We start from the raw sequence: 20,747 nt of genomic DNA, 5'->3' as shown, positions 1-20,747 counted from the left end.
ATGGTTTTAAATCAAGAAGATGGTGTGTCAGCATTGTCTCCTTTCACCATACTTATTCAGTCTGTACACTGAGCACATAATCTGACAAATTGGACTATATGAAGAAGAATGTGGCATCAGGATTGGCAGCAGAATCACTAACAACCTACAATATGCTGACGACACAACTTTGCTTGCTATAAGTGAGGAGGACTTAAGGCACTTACTGATAAAGGTTGAAGAATACAGTCTGCAGTATGGATTACGTCTCAAAATAAAGAAAACAAAAATCCTCACAACTGGACCTATAAGCAGCATCACAATAAATGGAGAAAAGATTGAAGTTGTCAAAGACTTCATATTGCTTGGTTCTACAATTGATGCCAGTGGAAGCAGCAGCCAGGACATCAGACGAGGTATGTTGTTGTTGTTATGCATCGTTGAGTCCGACCCGACTCATAGTGACCCCTCCTTGGGTTTCCGAGGCAGTATCACTATGGAAGTAGATTGCCCAACCTTCCTTCCGAGGAGTGGCTAGTGGTTTGTACCGCCAGCCTTCTGGTTAGCAGTCAAGTGCCTTAGGCACTACACTACCAGATGACATATAGCACAGGGCAAATTGGCTGCAAAGGACCTCTTTCAAGTGCTGAAGAGCAAAGTTGTCTCTTTGAGGACTAAGGTGTGCCTGACACAAGCCATGGTATTTTCAATCGCCTCATGCAGGTGAGAGCTGGACAATGAATAACGAAGATCGAAGAAAAGTTGATGCTTTTGAGTTGTGGTGTTGGTGAAGAATGCTGAAAGAGCCATGGACTACTAAAAGATCTAGCAAATCTGTCCCAGAATGCTCCTTGGAAACTTCGTCTCACGTGCTTTGGTCATGTTGTCAGAAGGGACCATTCCCTGGAGAAGGATGGGATGGATGCAGAAAGAGGGGAAGGCCCTCAAGGAGATGGATTGACACGTGGCAGTGGTGGTGGGCTCAAGTATAGCAAGGATCCTGGAGCTGGTGTGGGACCGGGCAGTGTTTTGTTCTGCTTTGCATAGGGTTGCTATGAATCGGACATGACTCAATGGCATCTCACAATAACAACAATGTCTGTGATTTTGAGCATCTTTTCATGTGTTTATTTGCCATCTATAAATAAACCTAAGTGGAGTGCTTGCACAAGATTTTTTTTTAAATCTATTTTGAAAAATTGGGCTACTTTTCTAATTGTTGAGTATTGAGAATAAAAATACATAAATAAATATAAATATATAAATATTTATAAATATATAAAGAATTTTATATATATTGGATACAATTTCTTTGGTAAGTGATTTGCAGATTTTTTTTCTAAGTCTGTGGCTTGTCTTTCTATCTTCTTAAGTTTTTTGCAGAGCAGAAGTTTAAATTATGATGAAGCTAATTTATCAATTTTTTCTCTTACAGATTTTTTTTTTTTTTTTTTAATGCCATAGCTGAGAACTCTTAGCCTAACCTGGGATCATAAAGATTTTCTTCTAAAAGTTTTATGTTACATTAAGATATATGATCTGCTTGGGTTAATTTTTGTTTAAAGTATGACTTACTATTTAAGGGTTTAAGTTTATTATATATGCATAAAATTTTTTCTCAAAATTGTTCAAAAGATTGTTATTTCTCCATTGAGTTGCCTTTGTCTGTCAAAAATCAATTGACCATATTTTTGTGGGTCTCTATTCACTCTGAGGTGTCATGGTGGTGCAGTGGTTAAAGAACTTGGCTGCTAACTGTAAGGTGGGCTATTCAAACCCATCATCCACTCTATGGGAGAAAGATGTGGCAGTCTGTTTCAGTAAAGACTATAGCTTTGGAAACCCTGTAGGGCAATTGTACTCTGTCCTATACAGTTGCTATGTATCTTAGTCCTCTAGTGCTGCTGTAACAGAAATGCCACAAGTGAGTGGCTTCAACAAACAGAAATTTATTCTCTTATGGTTTAGCAGGCTAGAAGTCCAAGTCCAGAATCCTGGCTCTAGGGACTGGGTGGAGGTGTCTCCACCTTAGGCTTCAGATCTGCCTTCCAGGACCACTGGAGCAAGCTTCAGGCTTCTCCTGACTCATGAAGCTGATGGCTGCTGAGGTTGACGAATCTAAGGTTGACAGGTAAAATGACAGATTGTTGGCTCACGGGCTGTGAAGGAAACAATTGCAAGATTGGCAGGCAACACAACAGGCCACTTGAACACTAGTTCAAATCTGGGAACTGGAGATGAAGACTGAACTAAATGCAGCATTCTTTCTATATGTGCTAGAAGCAGGCCACACCCTGAAGGCAGATTCCATTATGGAGGTGATTGTACCACATCCAGTCTCTTCATGGGGAATAACTACATCCACCTGCCAAGCCACTCACAATCACTCCTCAACCAAAGTTGACTTACAACCTTAACTACCACACTGAGTCAGAATTGAACTCAATAGTTTTTGGTTTATTTGTGCACTCTATATTCTGTTTCGGGAGCTCTGATGGTGTAATGCCTAAGGCACTTGACTGCTAACCAGAAGGCTGGCAGTTCAAACCCACCAGCCACTCTTTGGAAGGAAGGTTGGGTAATCTACTTCCTTAGTGATATCACCTCAGAAACCCAAGGAAGGATCGCTATGAGTCGGATCCAACTTGATGGCAGTGCATTTTTGTTTTGTTTTTTTTTAAATATATTCTGTTTCATTGATATGTATGTTAGTACTTTTGCCAATACCAACTCTTTTGATTACTGTTGCTTTACACTAAGTCTTGAAATCAGGTAGTGTGAGCTTTTCAATGTTGTTCTTTTTTCAAAATGTTTTCAGCAATTTTATTTCCTTTACCTTTTCTTATAAATTTTATAATTAGCTTGTCAATCTCTACAAAAAATCCTGCCAGAATTTTGATTGGGATTGTGCTGTATCTATAGATCACTTTGGGAAAAACTCACTTCCTAAAACATTGAGTCTTTCAATCCATAAACACAGTCTGTCTGTCCATTTATTCAGTTTTCTTTGGTTTCTTTCATCAGTGTTTTAGAGTTATTGGCATACAGATCTTTGTCATATTTTGTTACATTTATATCTAACTATTTTGTTTTTTGACAGCTATTGCAAATGATACTGTTTTTAAATATTTACTTCTAATTTTTCATTGCTAATATATAGAAATATAGTTGGTTTTTGCATATTGACCTTGTATCCTATGACCTTGCTCAAATCAATGAATAATTTTAGGTGCTTTTCTGTAGATTCTTTGGGATTTTCTACGTAAAGAATCATGGCATCTGCAAATACAGTTTTGTTCCTTCCTTTTCACTCCATGTACCTTTCACTTCTTTCTCTTCCTTTATTGCACTGGCTCAGACTTGGAGTATTATGTCCATTAGGAAACAGAAGTGGTGATACATGAAATCCTTGATCTTAGTGGGAAAACATTCAGACTTTCACCATTAAGTATGATATTACCTCTAGGGTTTCTCTAGATGCCTTTTATCATGTCAAGAAAGTTTACTTCTAGTTCTATTTTGCTGGAGTACCCCCCCCCCCGTTCAAAATTATGAATAGATAGTAAATTTTGTCAGATACTTTTTCTGCATCTATTACAGTGATCATGTGTTTTTTTCTTCTGCAGTCTATTAAAATGGTGGGTTATATTGATTGATATTTGAATGTTGAACTAGTTTTGTATTCCCAGGATAAATACCATTTGGTGTGATACATTATCCTTATTATATATTGCTGGATTCAATATGCTAATTGTTTGTTGGAGATTTTTGTGTTTTTGTGCCTGTGTTCATGAGGCCTATTAGTGCTATTTTGTATTTCTACCAACAGAATATTATTTGTAATGTCTTCATCTAGTTTTAATATCAGAGCAATCATTTACTTAAAAAAAAAAAAAAAGAGCTGGAAAGTGTTCTCTTCTTTTCAGTTTTCTGGAAGGGATTGTATAGAAGTGATAATATTTTTTCCCTTAAATGTTTGGTAGAATTTACCAGTGATAATGTGTGAGCCTTCACTTTTCTTTTTTGGAAGGATTTTAACTATGAATTCAATTTCCTTATTAGGAGTCTATGCAGGTCATCAATTTCTTCTTAAGTGAGTTTTGATGGTTTTTATCTTTGGAAATAGAGCATCTCCTTTCCTCTGCTGTTATGGATTATCATTTAAATGCTGTAGCCAGCTCAGATATTTATTACTGAATAGGATAGAGGTTAGTGGTTTTCAACTGTAGCTTCATATTACAATCTCCTGGGGAGACTGTTAAAGTATATGTATACCTGGGCTCCACTGTAACCCAGTTGAATCAGTATTTCAGTGGGTCTTGGACATTGATATTTATTGTTGTTATTGTTGTTATGTGCCATAGAGATGGACCCAACTCATAGCGACCCCTCCTTGGGTTTCTGAGGCGGTATCACTATGGAAATAGATTGCCTAACCTTCCTTCTGAGGAGTGGCTGGTGGGTTTGAACCATCAGCCTTCTGGTTAGCAGTCAAATGCTTTAGGCAGTATGCCACCAGAGCTCCTCAGAAATTGGCCTTTTTCATCAAAGTCAGGTGTCAGCAAATTAAGGCCCACAGACCAGCTGCCTATTCTTGTAAATTAAGTTTTATTGGCACATAGTTATGCCTATTCATTTTCTTATTGTCTCTGATTGCTTTTGCACTATATTAGCAAAATAAAGTAGTTATAACAGAAGCTATTTGGCCCACAAACTTTAAATATTTACTATCTATCCATTTATGAAAAAGTTTGCTCACATCTGGTATAAATTGTCAATTACACAGGCTTAGTTAGAGTTGTTCAATTTACAGGCATGGGATTGGTCAGAAGTCCCTTGGCTTCTACAAATGGTTAACATGCTTGGCTGCTAACCAAAAGGTTAGAGATTTGACTCCACCCAAAGACACTTCAGAAGAAAGACCTTGGTGATCTATTTCCAGAAAATTAGCCATTGAAAACCTTCTGGAGCACAGTTTCAGTCTGACACACATGAGATCACAGTGAGTCAGAACTGAATTGATGGCAATTACTGGTAGTAGTAATGGAGTGTCTTCATAGTTTTTTTTAAGAATCCTTTAATGTATATAGAAAGGGAGCCCTGATGGTGTAGTGGTTTAAGCACAAAACTGCTAACTGAAAGGTTGTCAGTTCAAACCCACTGGTTGCTGTGCAGGAGAAAGATGTGGCAATCTGTTTCTGTAAGATTATAGCCTTGGAAGTCCTATGGGCCAGTTCTGCTGTATCCTATAGGGTCACTGTGAGTCAGAATCAATTCACTGACAATGAGTTTGGTTTTGGGTTAATGTCTGTAGTGTCTATAGTGATAGCCTTTAGCTAATTTATATATTTTTTTGTGTGTCTGTGTGTGTGCTTTGGGTGCAAATTTACAAAGCAAATTTGTTTTACATTCAATAATTCATGCACATTTGATTTCACAGCCTGATCATCACTAGCCCCAACCGTAAAAAAACTCTTCTTCCCTCCTCTCTCTGTGACTACCTCCTCCCTGTGCCCTCCTTAGCTATGCATTCCTGTCTGTCCAGTTTTCTCTCTATGTGAATGCTGTCCTTCTGGTGTCTCTTGGCTGATTGATCTAAGGGGTGCATCTCCCTAGAGTAGGTGGATGCCTCACCCTGGGGTAGGTGTTCTCAGCTATTGGGCTGAGAGCCAATCCATGGAAGTGAGTCCATTTCTAGGCTTGAAAGGTAATCTGGAGCCATCATCTTGGGGGGTTCTACCAGTCTCTATCTGACCAGTAATTCTGGTCATTTTTGGGTTTTTTGAATTTTGTTCCACGTTTTTCCTCCCACTCTATCCAGGATCTCCAGTTTTGATCCTTTTCTGAGTGGTTGACATTGGTAGCTAGGCACCATTTAGTTCTTCAGGTCTTGGGGTTGTAAAGGCTGAGGTTCTCATGGTCCATCTTATCCTAGGACTAATTCTTGATATTGGTAATTTGTGTTCTCACTCTTTCTTTTTTTGAATCAGCCTGGTTAGTGGTTTATCAATTTTATACATCTTTTCAAAGAACCAGCTTTTCATTTAATTAATTTTCTGTATTATTTGTTCTCTTTTCAATTTCATTGATTCCTTTTTATTTTTCCCTTCCTTCTGATAAATTTGTATTTAATTTGCTCTTCTTTTTCTAGGTTTTTATTTTTTTTTTGAAGTAAAATCTTAGGTTATTGATTTGAGATCTTTCTTATTTTCTATTACAAGCATTTTATATATTTTCCTCTAAACTGTTATTCCACAAATTCTAATGTATTTTATTTCCATTTTCAGTCAGCTCAAGATATTTTCTAATTTACCTCTCTTCTGGGTTATTCAGAAGGATGTTGTTTACTTTCCATGTATTCGAGAATTTTATAAATAATCTGATTTTGATTTGTAGTAAATTACACCATAGTCAGAGAACATGTTTCATATGATTTCATTTTTAAAAGTTTTATAGTTTATTTTATGATTCAAAATGTAGTCTATCTTGAGGAATATTCCATTTGTCCTTGAAAAGAAGATGTGTTTTGCTTTTGATGTGTGGAGTGTTCTATAAATGTCAATTAGGTGAAAAATATTTGACAATATTATTCAGGACTTCTATATCCTTATTGACTTTTTTTTGTCTAGTTGTTTAATTATTGACAGAGGGATGTTGAAGTCTCTATCCAAGTAGAATATTTGATTTGTCTTATTTTTCCTTTTGGTTCTATCAGTTTTTGTTTCATCTCTTTTGAAGACCTGTTTTTAGGTGTGCGTACATTTAGTAGTATTATTTCTTTTTGGTAAACTTACTATTTTATCATTATATAATGCCCCTCTTTATTCCTGTATTTCCTTGATCTGAAGTTTACTTTGTCTGATACTAATATCCACCTTTCTTTTGGTTTGTATTTGCATGGCATATCTTTTTATCCTTTAATTGGATCCTATAAATATCATTATAATATATATTATAAAACCCAAAACCAAACTCATTGTCGTTAAGTTGATTCCAATTCCTAATGACCTTATAGGACAAAACTGCCCTGTGGGGTTCACAAGGCTGTAAATCTTTATGGAAGCAGACTGCCACATCTTTCTCTTGCGGAGCAGCTGATGAGTTAGATCACCAACCTTTTGGTTAGCAACCTAGTATGAAACCATTGCAGCAGCAGAGTTCCTCAGATATATGATATATAGTATAGATGTGGAGATAGTTACATGTTGTTGTTGTTGTTATGTGCCATGGAGTTGGACCTGACTCATAGTGACCCTTCCTTGGGTTGCCAAGGCAGTATCACTACGGAAGTAGATTGCCCAACCTTCCTTCCGAGGAGTGGCTGGTGGGTTTGAACTGCCAGCCTTCTGGTTAGCAGCAAGTGCCTTAGGGACTACGCTACCAGAGCTCCCAGTTATATGTAGTAGGCAATATATATTGGATCTATTTATTTACTTATTTAAAATTTTTTTTTATTATGATTTGGGTGAAAGTTTATAGAGCAGATTCATTTTACATACAGCAGTTCATACACATTTTGTCTCGTGTGGATCTTGTTTTTTTAATCCACTTGGACAACTCCTGTCTTTTAATTGATACATTAGGACCATTTACATTTAATGTAATTATTGATATAGTTGAATTTGTTGTTGTTAGTTGCTACTGAGTAGATTCTGCCTCACAGCGACCCTATGTGCGCAGGGTAGAATTGTTCCATAGGGTTTTTAAGGCTGTGACCTTTTAGAAGCATATTGCCAGGCCATACTCCTGAGGTGCCTTTACCAGTTTATTATTTACTTTCTGTTCATTTCCTGTTGTTTTTATTCCTCTGTTCAACTCTCGTGCTTTCTTCTGGATTATTTGATTATTTTTAAATGTTTCATTGAAATTTATTTATAGGCTTTTTGACTGTCTTTTTGTATGTATATATTTGCTCTAGGGATTACAGTATGCATTCCTGCCTTTTCATAGTCTACTTTGAAGTAGTATTACCGTACTTCAATAACATTTAAAAGTCCTACAACAAAATTCCTTTACTATCTTATCTTTATGCTACAGTTGTTATATATTAAAAACTCTACCAATGTTTGAACTTTTCTTTCAATAGTCATTCTAATGATAATTTAAGCAAAGGAAAAAAAATCTGTAATATTTACCTAGATATGTGCCTTTTCTCTTCTTCCTGTATTCCTGAAGTTCCAAATTTTCTTTTGTTATAATTTTTCTTCAGCCTGAAGAATTTCGTTTGTATTATTTTTAAAACATACCCTCTGGTGGTGAATTCTTGTTTTCCTTCACTAAGAATGTCTTTATTTCAGCCTTATTCACAAATGATACTTTACTGGATAAAGAATTTCACTGGATAGAAAATTTTAAAATCTAAAGATTTGTTCCCTGTCCTTTAGCCTCTATAATTTCTGATAAGAAATCTGTAGTAATTCTATAATTTTTCCCCTATATGTGTTTTCTCTGGTAGCATAGTGCCTAAGGCACTTGACTGCTAACCAGAAGGCTGGTGGTTCAAACCCACCAGCCACTCCTCGGAAGGAAGGTTGGGCAATCCTACTTCCATAGTGATACTGCCTCAGAAACCCAAGGAGGGGTCACTATGAGTAGGGACCGACTCGACGGCAAATAACAACAACAACAACATGTGTTTTCTCTGGCTGCTTTCTTTTTTTTATTTTCAGCAATTTAATCATTATCTTTCTGGGTATGAGAAGTCTCCAGGTTGTAAATGAGATCCATTCCTGTGTCTTTAAAATTTGTAGGTAAGTCAGACTTGGTTCAAATGGCCCTTATTCAGCCTTACTTTAATGCGAGAGAAGGCTCAAACCCTTTTCATTGACTTAAAGGCTGCACATGCAGCAAGTGAAGGTGATCATAATGAAGAATTTGTTGTGAATAGGGGATTGGTTCAATCATTTAAAAATGAGGGCAAATTTACATAACATTAAAGGGCAAATAGGAGTTGTCCGTAAATCAGACATTCGTAACCAAGGGGCTGCCTGTAATTTCTTTGAATTTATTTTGTTTGGGGTTTGCTTTGCTTCTTGATTTTGTAAATTTATTCATTTCATTGTATTTTACTATATATTTCAGCCATTTTTTTCTTGAAATTTTTTTTGCTCCAGTCCCTTCTTTCATTTTGGGCCTATAGTGATACAAATGATAAACCTTTTGATATTGTCCCCAAAGTCTCTAAGTCTGCTGATTTTTTCTCTGTTTTGCAGATGCAATACTTTTTATTCTGTCTTCAAGTTTATTAACTCTTTCCTCTGTCTTCTATTTCTGTTACTCCACCCATCCAGTAAATTTTTAGAAATTGCATATATTGTGTCTTTCAAGTCTTAACATTTCCTTTTGGTTTAATGATTTCAATGATTTTTACTTCCCTCTGAGAACACTTGTCTTTCATTCATTTCAACAGAGTTCACATTTCCTTGTGGAGCATGGGTATAATAGCTGCTTTGAAGGTTTTGATAATTCTAACATCTGACTCAGCTTAGGATTGGCATCTGTTTCCTTGAGAATTGGTCAGGTATCCCTGTTTGTTTTATAGTGAATAATTTGGTATTGTATCCTGAATTATTTTGAATATTGTGAGACTTGGAGTCTTGTTAAAATCTGTTGGAGAACATTGATTTTGTTGTTTAAGTAGGCAATCATCTCTGTTAGGTTCAGGTGGGAAGTCTGTCTTTGACTTCTCTGTGTGGTGGTAACAAGGTCAGTTCAGTTTTCAAATCCTTTGTGGTGCTGTTTGGATCTGCCCCACGTGTGCACTATTTAGGAGTTAGTCTGGTACTTAAGCATTTCTTTTTTTTAATTCATTTTTTTAACTTTTTATTGTGATTAGAATGAAAGTTTATAGAGCAATTTGGTTTTCCATTTAATTATTCACATATGTTTTGTTTCATGATGTTGAATGTAGTCCCCACAGTGTAACACTTCCCACACTGTACTCTTCCCACTTCTTCCATGTGTTTACCATTTCCATTCATTCTTCTTTCCTATCCATTCCTACCTCCTGAGCTTTATTCTTGGGCACATGCTACCTTTTTGATCTCATATGGTTGATTATTCTAAGAAGTGTGTACTTCCCTGGTGTTATTGTTTACCCTATGGGCTTGTCTATTGTTTGGCTGAGAGTTGAGCCACAGGGGTGAGTTCAGTTCTAGGCCTGAAGGTGGCTAAGGACCGTATTTTGGGGCATCCCACCAGTCTCCATCAGATTATTAGGCCTGCTCTTCTTCCTGACTTTGAGTTTTGTTGCACATTTTTCTCCCACTCTGTCCAGGACCTTCTATTGTGAGTCCTTTCAGAGTGGTCAGCAGTGGTAGCTGGGCACCATCTAGTTCTGGTCTCTGGGTCAGGGAGGCTGAGGTTCCCATGATCCACTAGTCCCTTGAACTAATTGTTTCCATGTGTCTTTGATTTTCTTCACTCTTCTTTGCTCCAGGCAGGGAGAGACCAATTGTTAGTCTTAGATGGCCACTCACAAGCTTTTAAGACCCTAGTCTCTATTCACCAAAGTAGGATGTAGAACATTATCTTTATGGATTATGTTATGTTAGGCATTTCTTTATATTATAAATCACTTCTCAATGCCTTTGCTTATTTGAGACTGTTTTATGCATGTGTACATCTATTGGGTAAACCTGGGACTTGTTTTGATTCATATGTAGACTCATAGATCTCCTTCTCTAGGACTTTCCTCTCTGACATTCCATATACTCACTCTCAGGAGCTCCTCTTCCTATTTCTTTTGATCAGATAGATAGGTGTGTTTCAGAATTTTAAATCCACTCTCACATGCATAAGCACTATTGCACAGTTCTCTGTGACTAGGGCTGCCCTCTGGGCAAGGCAGTGAGAGAAAAGAAAGAGAACAAAAATACCCGAATCCCTGGGTATACCATAGGTGTGACAAGACCTCCTTTTCCTAGTTCCTTTGGCCAGAGAGATGGATTATTTCTTGGGATTTTAAGGGCTATGTTGCCTCAGCAGCAGTGCATCTCCATGACTAGGGCTGGTCTTTGGGGAGGGCAGAGAAAATAAAGAGGGAAAAACAGAAAAAAAAAAACAAAAAAAAAAAAACCCAAAAAAACACTTAGGTAGCCCCTCCTACTCTTCATCCTGCTGCTGTTATTGTTGGATGTCATTGAGTTGATTCTGACTCATATTTGACCCTATGTGACAAAGTAGAATGGTCCCATAGGGTTTTCTAGGCCGTAATCTTTAGGACAGCGGATTGCCAGGTCTTTCTTTTGTGGAGCCTCTGGGTGGATTTGAACTGCCAACCTTTCAATTAGGGACTGGGCGCCTAAATGTGCTATCAAGGCTTTTTCCCTTTGGGCTACAGGCTTCCCTCCTCTTTTTTCCAGTCTTTTGTCCAGAAAGAAGGGATTTCTCTTGGAACTTGTGTCGTCTTCTCCCATTCTTATAGTTCCTTGACTTGATCTGCATTTAGATCAAAGACAAGAGATAAAGAAAAAATAATCCAGAAAATTTAGCAAATGTGTGGTTATCCTTCAAGTTTTAGACTTCTCTCCCAATTTCTATGAATTTATAGTTTTCATAGTTCCCAAGAAGTTGCTCTGTGTATTCTGTGCAGAGCTTTTACTTGTAAGTGGGGGAGAGAGACTTTAATGGGATTACTTCATCTCAGCCAGTCCCACAAGTTTATGTCCCTTCTCCTTTAAAACAAATTATAATGTACTATTTGTTTGACGTTTTCTTTCGTTTTTACTTAATATTATATCTTGGAGTTAATAATAATGCTATTAATACTCACTGCCATTGAGTTGATTTGACTCATTAGCAACCCCTCTTTGGGTTTCTGAGGCGGTATCTCTATGGAGGTAGATTGCCCAATTTTCCTTCTGAGGAGTAGCTGGTGGGTTTGAAGTGCCAGCCTTCTGGTTAGCAGTCAAATGCCTTAGGCACTAGGCCACCAGAGCTCCTATGCTATTAATAATGACAATAAAACAAATAACAGTTACTGAATACTTACTAAGTGCCAGGTACTCTTCTAAGCATTGTGCATGTTAACTCATTTAATTCTTACAATAACCCTATCAGATAGGTACTATTATTCTCATTTTACAGCTGATATGTCTCATTAGAGAAATTAATTACATTGTCTAAGATCATATAGCAAGTCAGTGGAGGAGCTACATAGGTAGTCTGGTAAGTTATATACAAAAAGTTATAAACAAAATCACAGTAATATCATCTAACATCAACCAGCACATGCTAGCTAGAAAATTGTTATAGGGAAAAATATAAAAATCACCTTCAGAAGGAAGTGCTTTTGTTCACACATCACATTTATCATTCTAAGGTAAGAATTATATTCATTCTGCATATAAGAAATCTGAGAAAAGCCAAATGACCTGTTGGAAAGGAAGCAATAGAATCCTGGAGTACAGACAAGAGGTCTTCTCAGTGGCTATTACTGGCCCCTCTGAAAGGTGTAGTACATTTTTAGTTAGTGGATCTTGGAATAATAGAATCATAGGAGGTTAAAGCTGGAAGAGATTGCATCTCCTGATTTTGTAAATCACACATCATCGTGTATCTTGTAAAACATGAAATGATATATGAGTTAGTTGTTATAGATAAGGAAAACAAAACAAAAAACCAAACCAGTTGCCACCTAGTTGGTTCTGACTCATGGTGACCCCATGTGTATCAAAGTACAGCTGTGCTTCATAGGGTTTTCATTGTCTATGATCTTTCAGAAGTAAATCACCAGGCCTTTCTTCCAAGGCACCTCTGAGTTGATTTGAATTGCCAGTCTTTAGGTTAATAGCTAAATGCTTAACCATTTTCACCATCCAGAGACTCCATAAGTAAGGAAACTGAGTTTTAAATAGGTTAAGTGAGGAAATCCTCATCTTCATCATCATTAGCATAATAGATGCATTTGTAGGACAGAAGTATCCTAGATATTTTGCTGAGTACACCTCTGATCTTTAAAATAAACGTGCAGAGTAGATACTATAATCCTCGTTTTTTAAAATATGAAGAAGCAAATGTTCGCGGATGATAGATAACTTGCCCAAACAGGATCACACACTTGGGTCAAAATTCATTTATACTTCTTTGCTAAATACATCTTGCCTACCACCCAGTGCCATTGAGTTGATTCCGACTCATACTGATTGACCCAGTCATAGTGATCCACAGCTATAAATCTCTGTGGAAGCAGACGGCTTCGTCTGTCTCCCGCAGAGTGGCTGACAGGTTTGAACCTTGCCATGTACTAAACATACATGGAAGTGCTATGTAACTTATTGTCCAAACTGGTGAAAGTAGACACTATTAATTACTAGACCTGTCCTAGACAGACTAGGACATCGATTGGGTCACCTTACACCTGAGCCTTCATTTCTAAATTGCATATTATATATTTGGCATTAATTTGTTTGATTTATACTGTATATGAACTGTAGATAGCAAGCATTCATCAGTGTTCATCAATGGATATCTTACTCTGTTTTCTGAGGTCGTGGGAGTTGAACCACAGAGATTGGCAGCCCTTTATGTAGCGGAGGGAGGTTGCTTACAAATTTTGCTCATTGTTGCTGAGCAAGAAAGACTGTCCTTTAACCAAATACAATTTTAAAGTATGAGTGCTGTGAAAAATTGTGAAGAAAGCCCTGAAGCCAATATATATTTCAAAGATTTTCTTCAGGGTAGACACTCATGAGACTTTCAGGGCAAATATGATTAAATATGGATGAGAATAAGATAAAATAATCTTTTTCCTATATTTTGCAGAGACGAATAAAGATCCATTGCCATGTGCTTTGTGAAGGCAAGGCTTTGGAAATGGAAACAACTTAAATGTGAATTTTTCCTTACATACTCAAGAAAAAAATATTTAGTCAGCTGGCCACCAAATCTCAAGCCAGGTACTGCCTATGATATATATATATATACACATATATTGTTGTTGTTACGTGCCGTGGAGTCAAACCCGACTCATAGCGACCCCTCCTTGGGTTTCCGAGGCAGTATCACTGCGGAAATAGGATTGCCCAACCTTCCTTCCGAGGAGTGGCTGGTGGGTTTGAACCGCCAGCCATCTGGTTAGCAGGCAAGTGTCTTAGCCACTATGCTACCAGAGCTCCTATATATATAGATATAGATATAGATATACATGCACGCACATTAATGCTTACTCTGATTCTCAGGAAGGGAATAGTATCCCTATTCTGTATATGAGGAAATTGAGGCTCAGGGTGGTTAAGTTCCACAAATGTGTACAACTAGTTGAGTTGGAATTTGGTTTGAGGGCTGGTTGGCTCCAAAGGCTATGTTTTTAAGCATTGATGCACACTGAATGGAAAGACTGTTGACATTAAGCACAAGGAGCTCGATTAAGCCGTTCCCTTTAAGGATGAATGGGGAGTTCTGGGCAGGCAAACCCCATAGGTGAACATAAGTGACTTATGTGGGGGAAGCAGTGGCTGAATGATCACCCCAGTGCTTTGACAGCTATGGGACCTTGGGCAAGTCATTCTACCTTCCTTAGCCTCAGTTTTTTTTTCTGGGAAATGAGGGTATTGAATTTCATGATCACTGTGGCTCATCCAGGTCTAACAGTTTGTGATCACAAATTGATTGGGAGCCCCATTCGGTATGGTAGACATTCTGGTGGGAAAATATAACTCACTAATTTGAATACTATTATTTTAGGTTTGTGCATTTGTGCAGCTTAACAAATGAAGCAAACAACAACAACAACAACAACAAACCTATTGTGACTCTTACAGGACTTGAGAGAGTTTATAGGGGTTCCAGGAGAATCTTTCCACAGCCTTTGGGGCCTCTGGGAGGCAGTGATTCCCTTATGCTTTCTGCCAAGAACTATTTTTGTATCTGGGTTTTGCAGATCTCTTCTGTCTTTATGTATTGCAGTGCCAAGCTTCCTCCTTTTCTGTTCCATTATTAGAGTCAGGAGATCAAGGTGATCAGAAGTCTGCGACTGTCCAGGATAAGACAATTTTGTTGTTTGTTCTTAGCTACCACGAGGTTGCCTTATACTGATGGTGGCTCCACGCACAGTGGAATGAAATGGTGCCTGTCCTGTGCCGTTCCCATGATCAGTTGAAGATCAGATTGTTTTGATCTGTAGGATTTTCATTGGTGGATTTTTTTTTTCTTTTAAATTTTTATTGTGATTTGGGTGAAAGTTTACAGAGCAAATTCATTTTCCATATAGCAGCTCACATACACTTTGTCTCATGACACTGACTACAATTCCCCACAATGCAACAGCTCCCCTCCCACTTCCTCCCCGTAGTTAGCTCTTCCCTGTGTCCTTCCCTCCCATGCACTCCTGTCCCCTGAGCTGTCTCCCTGTGCATACACAGCCCGTCTATTCTCACATGATTCATCTCTCCAAGGAGTGTATCTACCTAATGTAAATGTTCAGCTCATGTGCCTGTCTTTTTGGCTGGAAGCCATAGGAGTGGGTTCAATTCCAGACCTGAAAGGCAGCTAGAGGCCATAGTCTCAGTGGTTCCATCAGGTTCTATCAGACCAGCAAACCTCGTCCCCTCCTCCACCCCAAAATGATTTTGTGTTTTGTTCCACATTATTCTTCCACTCTGTCCAGGATCTCCTACACAGATCCCCCTCCAAGTGGTTGACAGTGGTATCCGGGCACCATCTAGTCCTTCTTGTCTCATAGTCGTATGGCTGAGGATCACATGGTATGCCAGTCCCTTGGACTACTTATTCCCATGTGTCTCTGGTTTTCTTCACTCTTCTTTGCTCTGGATGAGGAGAGACCCATCATTGCATCTAGATGGCTGCTTGGAAGCTATTAAGATCCCAGTCACTACTTGCCAAAGTAGGATGTGCAACAGTGTTTTTGTGTGGTATGTTATTCATTGGCTGATTTTTTGAAGCAGATCGCCAGGCCTTTCTTCCTAGGCTGTCTTAGTCTGAAAGCTCTGCTGAAGCTTGTTCAGCATCACAGCAACATGCAAGCCTCCAGTGACAGAGAGTGGTGGCTGTAGATGAGGTTCATTGGTCAGGAATCTTCTGCATGGAAAGTGAGAACTGTACCACTGAACCATCAATGTATCAAGGTAATTTTAGTTCAGGTTTAAAGGACCCTAAATGTGAGGTTTCCCTTATGTAAAATAAAACAGGGAATGGGAGCCTATGTTAAGTTAAATGAACGTTAATATTCTTGCTTTCCATATTAGTGGAGATACCATCACATTTGGATGATGAAATGCTGATACATGTTTTTCTTCAGAAGTGTACAATACGTATTATCCACCCAGTCAGGCAAAAAGCAATATACTCTCCCAGCAGCCTACAATGAGTGCATTCATTCTCTTCTTTTGCCTTATTCTGAAATGAGGTAATTGTTGCTGGGATGCATGGAAATTACCCACATTCGAAGGTTCCTAGAGCCCTGGCCCTTTCTCATCTGTATGCATCACATTTGCTTGAACGTATTATCTGTGGGCAAAGTCCAATTATTTGGAACCAAGTTACTAATGATAATCATAATGACTATAGTGTCTACCATTGTGAACCACAGCACCACAGCAGGGAGACTACAGGAAATCATAAGAAGTGAAAAAACAAAACAAACCCATATATTTTGCACAAAACACCACTGCATGTTACTCCTTGATGGTTCAGCTTTCATGTTCAAATGATTAAAAAAAAAAAAAAAAAAAGCATGCAGAGTAATTAACTGAGAAGCAAGACTTAAAATTGCTGTCACCTGACAGTACTTTCTCCTTCCTTTGTTTCCTAGCAATAATGTGCTAATAATCTCTCTGGGTCGGTCACAAACTGAAAAATTACTTTTGCTGGCTTCCGTCTCAGAGTGCTTTATGTGGCAAATAACTGTTAAACGATTAAGTTCTGATATAGTAACTGAAGCCAGGGAGTTGATAATAAAAGCAAAGGAGATTTTCTGTCTTTAATTATGAAGATTTATAATCTAGGAATCAGAGAAGGCTCTCATAGTTCATTTCTGACAAGTCCCTTACCTAAATCTTCCCAGTAAATGATTGTTCTGAGCACTACACAGTGGAGCGCTTTGGCCAGGCTACCCCATAATTTCCCTTTGAAACTCTCCCTGGGTAAGTTATTGAGCAATTAATTAAATCATTCCTGCGATAGAAGAATGGTAATTTTTCCATTTATAATTGGGTGTCCTTTTCTTAACTTGATAGAGCACCTTGCCCTTTTCCCTCTTTGATGTTTAGGCATTTAAAAATATATTTTGTCTTCATTCATTCAATACATATGCATGGATCTCTTGGCTAAAACAATCATTTTAATTCTTTTCATTTTGTTTTCAGGACTAACCTTTCTGCATGCATCACTTAATGGCAGTGGTTGTTTTTTTCTGGATTTTTTGTGTGGTTGTGAGACTATTTGAATGGAAGAAAGTGTCTTGTACATCATTCCATGTAACTTCTTGATCATTATTTCATATTGTAATGCAATTCTCTTTCTAGTCTGACTAGTCATTGGTTTATCCACTTAAAGAGTGATTTTCATGCTGAAAACTTCTGTTTACCATGAAGTCACAGTGTAGATAGTTTTTGTGCTTTACTTTTTTAGGTAAAGTTATTCATACTTTTTTTATCCCTCATTCTCATTATTTTTGACAGCTCTATTATCATTGGAGAGCTTTGCTGGTGCAGTGGTTAAAACATTTGGGTGCTAACCAAATGTTTCAAACCAACAAGCTGCTTTGTGGGAAGAAGATGAGGCAGTTTGGAAACCCTGTGGGGCAGTTCTGCTCTGTCCTCAAGGGTTGCTATGAGTCAGAATTGATTTGATGTTGTTGTTGTTATTATGTGCCGTTGAGTTGGATCCGACTCATAGAGACCCTGCCTTGGGTTTCCGAGGCAGTATCACTATGGAAATAGATTGCCCCATCTTCCTTCCGAGGAGTGGCTGGTGGGTTTGAACCGCCAGCCTTCTTGTTAGCAGTCAAGTGAATTAGGGACTATGCTACCAGAGCTCCATTGATTTGATAGCAGTGGGTTTTAGATACTGTCACTGTGATCCACCTTACCTTCTACTACCCTTCAGTGTGACACAGTCTTGCTATCCCATTTAGGTAGTTCTTATGGGCATTTTATTAATAAAGAGGTGCATTTGACTAATAGCAACAGATTTCCTACTAACACAGATTTTGGGTTTCTTATCTCATGTAGAAGAATTCCAGAAATAGGAGATTCAGGGCTAGTATGGTAGGTAGTATGGATCTGTGTTCCTTCTGTTTTTCTGTTCCATTACCATTAGCAAGAAACATTTATCCTCAAGGTCACAAACTGATTACTAGATATCCAGCCATCATGTAATTTTTCCAGTAGAAGTGGAAGGGCAAGGAACAAAAGAACATGTCTTGCAGCTGAATCAACTCTGTTTAACAATCTCTTATGTAAGCTTCACTCAATGACTTTGATTTACATCTGGCCACTTCCAACTGTGAAATGCAATTTTGTAATTTTGTTTATTAGGGTAACATTAGATATTGTAACAAATAAACCTCCAGATTTTAGTGGCTTATCACAACAGATTTATTTATTTATTTACCACAGATTTATTTTGCTCTCATCAGGATGCTATGTGGATGTTTCTGGTTGGCAGTAGATCTTTGATATGGTAACTGAGAGATGAGTGCTCCCTGTATCTTCTGGCAATATCCTCTTCTAGGACGTTGGAGGTCTGTGGGGAGGTGGTAAAAAAGAGAAGTCATGTGTGGGTGGTGTTCATGGGCTAGCCTGGAAGTTATCCATGTTGTCTACTTAGGTTTCACTGGCTAGAGTCCAGGCACCTAGCCACACATCACTGCAAGGCTGGGAACTAGAGTCTAGCTTTGTACCTGAGAAGAAAAGGACGTAGGCTTGGTGAACAGCTAGCCACTGGGCACATTTCTGTACCAATAACATCAGGGTTCTATTACTGTGAAGACATTAAGACAAGCTGCAATACACAAAATGGGTAGCAGTTTCTGCCATCATCCTACACATGCTCCCATTCATTTTTCCCAGGCCTGGGCTCATCTAGGTCTGACTGATAACACCTGCCTTTGCTGTTTTTGAAGTCCGTGGGTGGTGCCAACAGTTAACACACTCCACTGCTAACAGAAAGGTTGGTTGGGATCCACGCATGAGTTACCATGAGGTGGACATCAGTAGGAATTGACTCAGTGTCAACTGGCCCTGCTGTTTTCACCATTCTTGTCCAGACTACCAAGTTTAGCTCTTAATTTATAGTGATTGGTTTAATGTGTTCAATATTTTCTGAGTCTAGTTTTTTGTTCTCTAACCACATGAAAGCATGAACTTTGTTCTTTGCATCCATCATTATTAGTGGATAAGTGCACCCCATTAAATGATGTTTTCTCTTCATGGGAATGACTTACAAGTCCTTTGTGAAATCATTTCAAAGAAATAATGAGTTCAGAAGTAAAATAAAAACCCCACTGCCATCAAGTTGATTCTGACTCATAGTGACCCCACAGGACAGAATTGCCCATAGGGTTTCCAAGGCTGTAAATCTTTATGGAAGCAGACTGCCTTGTATTTCCCCCACGGAGCAGATGGTGGGTTTGAACAGCTGACTTTTTGGTTAGCAACCTAATGCTTTAACCACTGCACCACCAAAGTTCCTCAGAAGTGAAATAGTCAAAGTTAAAACTTTCTGGCCAAGATCCACATACCGGTCTTAGGACAGTTGGTCCTCTTTCATTATGTTCTGACATTATTAATTGTGGACTCTGTGAATCTCAAGAGGGCCATAGTGTCTCTAGGTCTCAATTTACTCTAGAAAATCCCTTCTCCTAAGAGATTGCTCAAATGCTGCCTCCTCCATGTGGGTCCAGTGTTTGATTTCAGCCAGGCAAAGTTTTATTTTTCTTCCTCTGAGATTTTGTGGTTTGAGACTGTGTTTGATTTAGGCCCTATTGCCTCATGCAAATAGTATTTATGGATCACAGCTTCTAAGTGTTGAGTGCCTAATTTCCATCCTTTCATGTAATCCTTACAACAACGCCATAAAGTATGCGGTTGTTCCTGTCTTTGTTTTACTGATGAGAAAACAAGCTCAGAGAAGTAAAGTAACTTGCCCAGGACACTTTTTTTTTTTTCTTTTTGAACTTTTTGTTGTGATTTGGATGAAAGTTTACAGAGCAAATTCATTTCCCATTCAAGAGTTTATACGTATTTTGTTCATAACATTGATTGCAATCCTCACAATTTACCTGCTCTCTTCCTACTTCTTTGTGGTTACCTTTTCCCTGTGTCCTTTTTTCTTATATATTCCTGCCCTCTGAGCTTTCTCCCTACACAAATGTTGCCCTTCTGATCTTCCATAGTTGATTTTTCTAAGGAGTACACCTACCTTGTGTAATCATTCACCTCGTAGGCCTGTTTATTATTTGGCTGAAAGTTAAGCCGTGGGAATGTGTTCGATTCCAGGCTTGAAGGATGACAAAGGGCTATAGTCTTGAGGGTTTCACCAATCTTTATCTGATCAGTAAGCCCTGACTTTTTTATGATTTTAAGTTTTATTCCACATTTTTCTCCCACTCTATCCAGGATCTCCAATTTTGATTCCTTCCTGACTGATTTGCAGTGATAGCTGGGCACCATCTAGTTCTTCTGGTGCCAGGGTCAAATAGGCTGAGGTTCTCATGGCCCACTAGTCCCTTGGACTAATTGTTTCCATGTGTCTTTGATTTTCTTCATTCTTCATTGCTTCTGGCAGGGTGAGATCAATTGTTGTAT

General features: G+C 38.3%; 1 protein-coding gene across 1 annotated transcript in view; it reads left to right on the top strand.

Annotated features, from left to right (window-relative positions):
• Positions 1 to 20,747, top strand: part of CAMK1D (calcium/calmodulin dependent protein kinase ID) — a 643,088-nt gene that overhangs the window by 184,146 nt on the left and 438,195 nt on the right. The window lies entirely within an intron of this gene.

This window comes from Orycteropus afer, unplaced genomic scaffold (assembly GCF_000298275.1).
Source record: "Orycteropus afer afer isolate SDZICR_OR568_19922 unplaced genomic scaffold, OryAfe1.0 scaffold00028, whole genome shotgun sequence".
Classification (NCBI taxonomy): Eukaryota; Metazoa; Chordata; class Mammalia; order Tubulidentata; family Orycteropodidae; genus Orycteropus; species Orycteropus afer.
This window is presented reverse-complemented; position numbering and strand designations above follow the sequence as displayed.